The following is a 7,758-nucleotide window of genomic DNA, read 5'->3' as shown; positions in this document are numbered from 1 at the left end:
TTTTTTTTAAAATTTAAAAAAAATTTTGAAAATTTTTTTTGGACGCGCCATGTGGGCGCGTGGGGTCCACATAGGGACCCTTTGGTCATAAAAAGCACATATATAGACTCCTTGAGACGCGGGGAATCAGATGATGGTCAGGTCAGTGAAGGCGAGAGGCCGAAAGGCGGCGCGTGTATGACACATGCCGGTCCCGAGAGTGGGCGAACCTACCCCTTAATTTAAAAAAAAACCAAATTTTTTTTTGCTTATTGGGTGGGGCGCGTGAGGGCGCGTGAGGGGCTATTATTGAGCTCTGTTTGACCTGAAATATTTCTAAAATCATGAGCTATAATTAATATATTTGTGCCGATTTTTTATGACTTTTTGGGTACGAAAAATAGCAAATAAATGTTTTTGAATATTTATTTTTATTTTTCTTAACTTGTTCTTTTTGGGTTTAGGAAATGGCCAACTCAAACTCAAATTCTAACTCCTCTTTTGGAAAATATCCAACTTATTCTACTCTTTCCGATGATCCGAAATTTTCAAATTATTATGCTGCCGAAAGTACAAATAAAAGAAAAGCGCTTCAATCACAAGTAAACTCTAATGTACCTGAGGGGAGCAGTGGTAAAAGGAAATGTGTTCCTGACCAACAAGAGGAAAAAGTCTGCAAACCCAAGGACATAAATTTAATAGAAAAGATAGCAGAAAAGCATGCTGATGAATACAAGCATCAAAAGTGCCTATTTTCAAAATTGAGTTATTATGCTAAACAAATTGTCAATGAGCAAGACGCACTCTTTTTCTCAAATATTGCAATCCAATACAGAGAGGAACTGGCAAGGAGGGGACACATATTTAGTGAAGCATTTTTTAAACAATGTCTCTGTAGATGCTGGAAAGGTTGTTAAAGAGAGTTTGAGAGAACCAATGATAAAATATATCATGAACGAATGAGTTTTTTGTTCACATTTTTTTTTCTTTTAATGTTTACTCTTGAGACTTTATCTTTGGGATTATCCAAATTTTCTGTAAACATTTATGCTTCGATAAATAAAGTTTTTTTTTTATTTCAAATGCTTTATTTGAGTGGGAGTTTCATGAGGAAACTCCAATTGGGGATATGTTCAAGGAAAGTCAGAGGTAAGAAAGGTAAGAGACTAACCAGGAGTAATGGGATGGGAGCCAACCTAGTTGTCTCCTGATCATGAAAATGGTGAGACTCTTACCCAGACGACCTATGACCTACTTGAATAAAGTGTGTATATTGCATACCGTACTAAAATGCATTGTTGTCTATGTGATAGCACGATGTCTCAAAGAGGAATCAAGTCCATTATAGCTGACCTCGTAGGAGGTGACAAGCTGAACGGAGACAATTACAGCATGTGGTGTCGTAAGATATCATATGTCCTCGAAGAACAAGAAGTCACTGATGTGTTGACTACTTTTCTTCCAGAGCCTGAGGCAAATGCATCGCGAAGGGACCAGGACGGCTACGCGGCCTGGAAAAGAAGGGACACTATCGCCAGAATAACCATGCTGAGTGCCATGACTGACGATGTGTTGGTGCAATTCGAAACACACCCTTCCGCCTCTGCCATGTGGGCAGCGCTGAAATCCGAATTTGACGGTACCTCTGCTGTGAGGCTTAGGAGACTCACCGTCAAACTTGATAATTTCAAGCTGGGTCCTAACACTCCCATAAGGCATCACCTAAGGGCAATGCAGAACTTAATCAGGGAGCTTAAGGAAGCCGGAGGCGCCTTTATCTGATGAGCAACAGATTCAAGCTGTCATGAGATCTCTCCCAGCAAGTTGGGATACCATGAAGCACACCATTACTCATAATGAGAGTATAAAAACCTTTGCTGATGTAGCTCGCCACCTCCAACTGTAGGATGATCGGATGGAAACTGTGAAGCCTGTCAATAAGGCATATTTAACTGAAGGAAAGGGAGGGGCAACCTCCCAAAACCAGTCCAAGAGAAGCAAAGGCTCTCAAAATAAGAAAGGCGATCCTAAAGTGAAGAAGGGAAAGAGTTCCTTCAAGAAAGGCAAGAAACCTGCAAAGAAGCGGAACATAGCAACCATCAAATGCTATGCTTGCCAACAAAAGGGACATTATGCCAAGGACTGTCCTGAGCAGAAAAAGGTATTGGATTCAGATTCAATACATTTCTCTTATGTTTCTAGCACTGCGTTTATTGCTGAAACTAATCCTGTTTGGGTTATAGACTCAGGGGCCACAGACCACGTGAGCAAGGATCGTGGGAACTTCACAGAATTTCGTCGGTTACCAGCAAGAAGCAGATGGCTTTATGTTGGGAATAACGCGAGAGTAGAAGTCAAAGGGATCGGTACTTGTGAGCTGACCCTGCATGGAGGAAGGACCCTAGTCCTGCAGAATGTCCTCTACGCTCTGGAAATTCGACGAAATCTTGTGTCTGTCATTTCCTTAGTTAAATTTCGTTTTAATGTCTTTTTTCATGATTTCACAGTAGACATTTCGTATGGGACCAACTTTTCAGTTTCTGGTTATGTTTCGGATGGTTTCTTTGTTTTAGAAAATTTCAATGATAATTTTTCTAGTTCTTGCTATGCGCTTTCTTCCGATGTCAATTACGATATATGGCACGCTGGATTAGGACATATTGGTCAAGAACGCATGACCAAACTAGCAAAAGAGGGTTTGCTAGGAACGTGTCCAAAAGGAAATGTCTCTGTGTGAACATTGCCTTGCTGGCAAGAGCACAAGGAAGCTTTTCAGAAAGGCAACCAGGGCTAACCATCCTCTTGAGTTGGTACACTCTGATATTTGCGGACCAATGAGTGTTAGGGCACGTCATGGAGCATGGTATTTTATTACCTTCATCGATGATTCTTCCCGATATGGCTATACTTACCTGATTTCCCACAAATCTGAGGCATTAGAGTGCTTTAGAAAATATCTCAATCTAGTGGAAAATTAGCTAGGTTCAAGAATCAAAGCCTTAAGAACTGACCGAGGCCGAGAATACCTCTCTGATCAGTTCAAGGAGCTCTGTGAAGAAAGGGGCATTGTTAGGCAACTAACAATCCCTGGCACTCCTCAACAGAATGAAGTTGCTAAAAGGAGAAATAGAACTCTCCTCGATATGGTTAGATCAATGATGGCACAAGCTGAGCTTCCAACCTCATATTGGGGAGATGCTCTTTTAACTGCCACATTCATACTTAACCGAGTGCCTTCTAAATCAGTCACCACAACCCCTTATGAATCATGGACAAACCGCAAACCGGATCTAAGCATCCTAAGACCATGGGGGTCAGCGGCCTATATTCGTGATTCTTCCCATAAATATGACAAGCTAGAACTGAGGGGCAAAAAGTGTATCTTCATAAGATACTCTGAGAACTCTAAGGGGTATGTCTTCATTGGTGAAAATGATGACGGCTCAGTGACTGAGATAGAGTCAAGGGACGCAACATTCATAGAAACCGAATATCCTAGCAGAGGGAGTATTGATCGAACAAGCCGTCTTTATGAGGATGATGGCAATGAGGTACAACAAAGTGTTCCTCAGTCTACTGATTCGAGTGGGAGGGTTGAACCATTTTCACAACAAGGTTTAACCCAGTCACAGGAAGTAAGTCCTACAACAACCCCACTTAGGAGAAGTAACAGAGACAAAACTCCTAAGAGACGCTTCTCAATCGAAGGAGCAACCTTCATCATTAGTCCAGAACACGATGAAGAAGACCCCGTAAGTGTTAAAGAAGCACTAACAGGACCTGCTAAGGAAAAATGGCAGAAGGCCTTACAAGAGGAAATGGATTCCATGGAATCCAACCAAGTATGGGAATTAGTTGATCTACCACCTGGCCGAAAGGCAATTGGGAGCAAGTGGGTTCTCAAGTACAAACGTAAGGCTGGTGGATCAATTGATAAACCCAAAGCAAGGTTAGTTGCCAAAGGGTATACACAACGGGAAGGAGTGGATTACGCAGACACCTTCTCACCTGTTGTACGTTTCAGCTCGATACGACTAATACTGGCTTTAGTAGCAAGTTTAGACTTAGAGTTACATCAGATGGATGTAAAAACCGCCTTCTTGAATGGAGAACTAGATGAGGAAATCTATATGGAATAGCCTGAGGGCTTCATACAGAAAGGGAACGAACAAAAGGTTTGTAAACTATTAAGGTCCATTTATGGACTCAAGCAATCATCTAGGCAGTGGTACTTAAGGTTCCACAAAACTATAAGCTCCTATGACTTTGAAATGATCGAGGAAGATCATTGTGTTTATATCAAGCGGTTTGGAGACAACTTTGTCATTCTATCCCTCTATGTCGATGACATACTACTGGCTAGTACCAATCTTAAACTAATAAAGATGATCAAAGAGTGGTTATCCTTGAACTTTGAGATGAAAGACATGGGCGAAGCAGAATATATCTTAGGCGTTAAGATAAGAAGAGATCGTTCTAGAAAATTGCTGTCATTGTCACAAAAGGCATACATAGCAAAGATTCTTGAGCGTTTCAATATGAGAGACTGCAAGCCTATGGATACCCTTGTGGTTAAGGGACATAACCTAAGTGAGGAAATGCGCCCTATAAAACAATGCGATATAGAACGCATGAAGAGAGTCCCATACTTAAGTGCCGTTGGCAGCCTAATGTACGCCATGTTGTGTATCAGGCCAGACATATGCTTCGCAGTCGGACTTGTGAGTCGATTCCAATCCAATCCGGGAGTCAAACACTGGGAAGCTGTGAAGAGGATTATGAGATATCTAAAAGGAACCATGGACTATGAGCTATGCTATCAAGGAAATGGCCTTCGTGCGGAGGGTTATTCCGATGCTAATTGGGCAGGAGACCTGGACGAGCGACACTCGACGTCAGGCTATGCTTTCCTATTGAATAACGGAGCAATCTCCTGGAGCAGCAAGAAACAAACGTGTGTGTCTCTTTCATCCATGGAAGCAGAATATGTAGCTTGTTCTGCAGCTGTCCAAGAAGCTGTGTGGCTCAAAAGGTTCTTAGTACGATTGGGAATCCATGGTGGGAGTGAGGGACTAACTCTGATTCACTGCGATAATCAAGCAGCAATAGCCTATGCAAAGGACCCTAAGTACCACAATCGTACTAAGCATATAGACATAAAGTATCACTTTGTAAGGGATATGATCGCTAAGAAACAAGTGACAGTTCAATACTTGTCCACTCATAAGATGTTGGCAGATCCCCTAACCAAGCCTATAGCTAGATATCCTTTCGTTAAGCATGTAAAGGCCTTGGGCATGCGTAGAGCATGATGTATTGAACTCCTTTTTCTTTTTGATTTTTTTTGTTCAAATACGCAAGCATAAGGCATGTTGTACTGAACCCTTTTCCTCTTACTTAGTAATTCAATGCATTTCAAAGAAATTTTTCTTGTATATTTGTGTATTTATACATGCATAGGCACAAGGTATGCAATACAAATATGTCGTACAGGTCACAAGGTTGGCTCACTCACACGAGCAACTGCCTCGCTATGTTCTCATGGGATATAGAAGGTTTGACAGCAGATGATCACCATGAGATGGTAGAGAAGAATCACTGCACAAATGTCACCTCAGCTAGACTGAGATGAGACCCATAAAAGTTTGGGCCGAATCATGGATAATGTGTCATCCATGAGACCTGTAGCCAGACAAGGAACTCTTTACTAGTGAGATGTCATATATAGTTGTGATGAAAGAGCTCCTGGCTCAAATGTTGGAGTGCATTTGGAACTTAAGTCTGTATGGTGCTATTAAAACCAAAAGTGACATACTCCACTTGGTGGATTGAGCACCGTAACATGCAATTCATACTGCATGGGCTCACTCAAATCTGCAACAAGGGACGTAGATGGAAGATCCCTGATCCATTACGGTGTGAGTCCCAGAAAGGAAATAAACCTTTCATAATGCCCTTAAGACTTAGACAACATCACAAGGTTTTGGTTTAGTGGCAGCTACTCTAGCCTAAACCCTATGGTCAAGAATGATGCGATCTAATGGGTCAAGACTGAGAAAGCGACTATGCCAAATTTAAATGATGAACAGTCAAAAGGAAGATTTATCCTGAAATACACATCTACGTTGGTGTCTGTGACATGTCCCTTGCAAGTTGAACAGAACAACTAAGCAAGTGTGGATACCATACGTATGGAAAAGGCAATCTGAGTAAACAAAATAACTCGAGAGGGATTAGATATGCCACAAGTAAAGTGTATGGATAAAACTAGGGCATTCGAGGCAACAAGCATACAATTTGCAGGTACACCAAGGGTGTTCTTGTGTGCTGGTCCTACATAAAGGATTCCTAGTGCACAGGCGCTCGAATCAATGACGTCATGCCCACGCGGTCACGGCAGACACCTAGTATGAAGCAATGAAAGATTTAGCTATCGCACGATGGGCAGCCCATCAAGTGCGAGTGGGAGATGTTAGATTTTTGGGCTTGGATCCACCCTTGATGGGCCGGATTATTTGACCGGGTATAAAGAGAATATATCAGTCAAATATCCAAGCGATATCATGATATGTTTGACTTGGTCAAACACCCTGAATCATATCCAATCGGTTACGATATAAATCTAATTAATTTATATTAAATTAATTAATTTATATTGTGTAGATTAAATATATATTAAGTATATATATATTTAGAATTAATTGTGATTGATTCTGGATTTGAATTCAAAATATCATGATATTATGAGATAAGGATATATTATATCTTATCTCAGATTTTATCTGATGGGCTCAGTGGATATTTTTATGCTACCCAAAATATCCCTGACAAAAGCTATAAATAGAGGCTTCCCCCCATCAGTTCAAATCACTCCAGTAGTAGAGTTTTTCTACTGTCTCTCTCTCTCTTTTTCTTTCTTGCAAAAGTGGTGCTCTGCTGTGCACTTAAAAGCTTAGACTTTCATAGTCTAGCTTAAGCGTGAGCTAAGAAGATCCAACCGACCCGATCCGAGATCCGACTCGGTATGTTTTCGATCCATTCTCCAATTTTTCTTACATAATAGGTATAGAAAATACTTATCTAGACTAGTTGTTACTAGCTTAATGCAACTGATCTAGAAATGAAGTGCTTGACTCTTTATACTGATCATGTCTAAAAGTTGCCTTTTAACCTGTTTAAAAAGTGATTTATGTAGTAGTATATCTTTTTCATAGAGTAAAATTTGTTTCAAGACACTGAATAACATGTTATGCCAACAAGAATTGATTTATTTGGTAAAGAATCAGTTTATGACCTACAAGATTGTAAGTTTGAATCCCACTAATAACATGGAGATTTTATTTGTTGGTGATATGTAGTACCTCTACAAACACCTTTTTTTTTGGGATACAAGGGAGGCCTTAAAGCCCAAAATAAAACTAAGAGAGATGGGGATCAAGTCCCAAACAATCATTGTGGCACAGGCTCCTTATATCAGTAGGAGGAGTCTCAAGAAGCATTGACTTGGTAAGTCCTCGCTTTGCTAGTTGGTCCGTAACTTTGTTATGAATGCTAGCCACGTGTTTAAGCTCAAATTCCCAATCATACTGCATCATAGCTTTTATCTGCATGTGAACTAGAGACGTAAACTCATTCTTGCCTTTAAGAAACATCTCAAGAAGCGTTTTAGAATCCGACTCCAAGATGAATTTCCTAAAGTCGAATTCCTAAGCCAGCTTAATGCCCTTTAAGATACTCCATTCTTTTGCCTCTAGAGTGGAACAATTACCAATCACTTCA

This window comes from Neltuma alba, unplaced genomic scaffold, assembly GCF_004799145.2.
Source record: "Neltuma alba isolate B1F8T4 unplaced genomic scaffold, ASM479914v2 tig00013106_pilon, whole genome shotgun sequence".
Taxonomy (NCBI): domain Eukaryota; kingdom Viridiplantae; phylum Streptophyta; class Magnoliopsida; order Fabales; family Fabaceae; genus Neltuma; species Neltuma alba.
Note: the sequence above shows the minus strand (reverse complement) of the source record.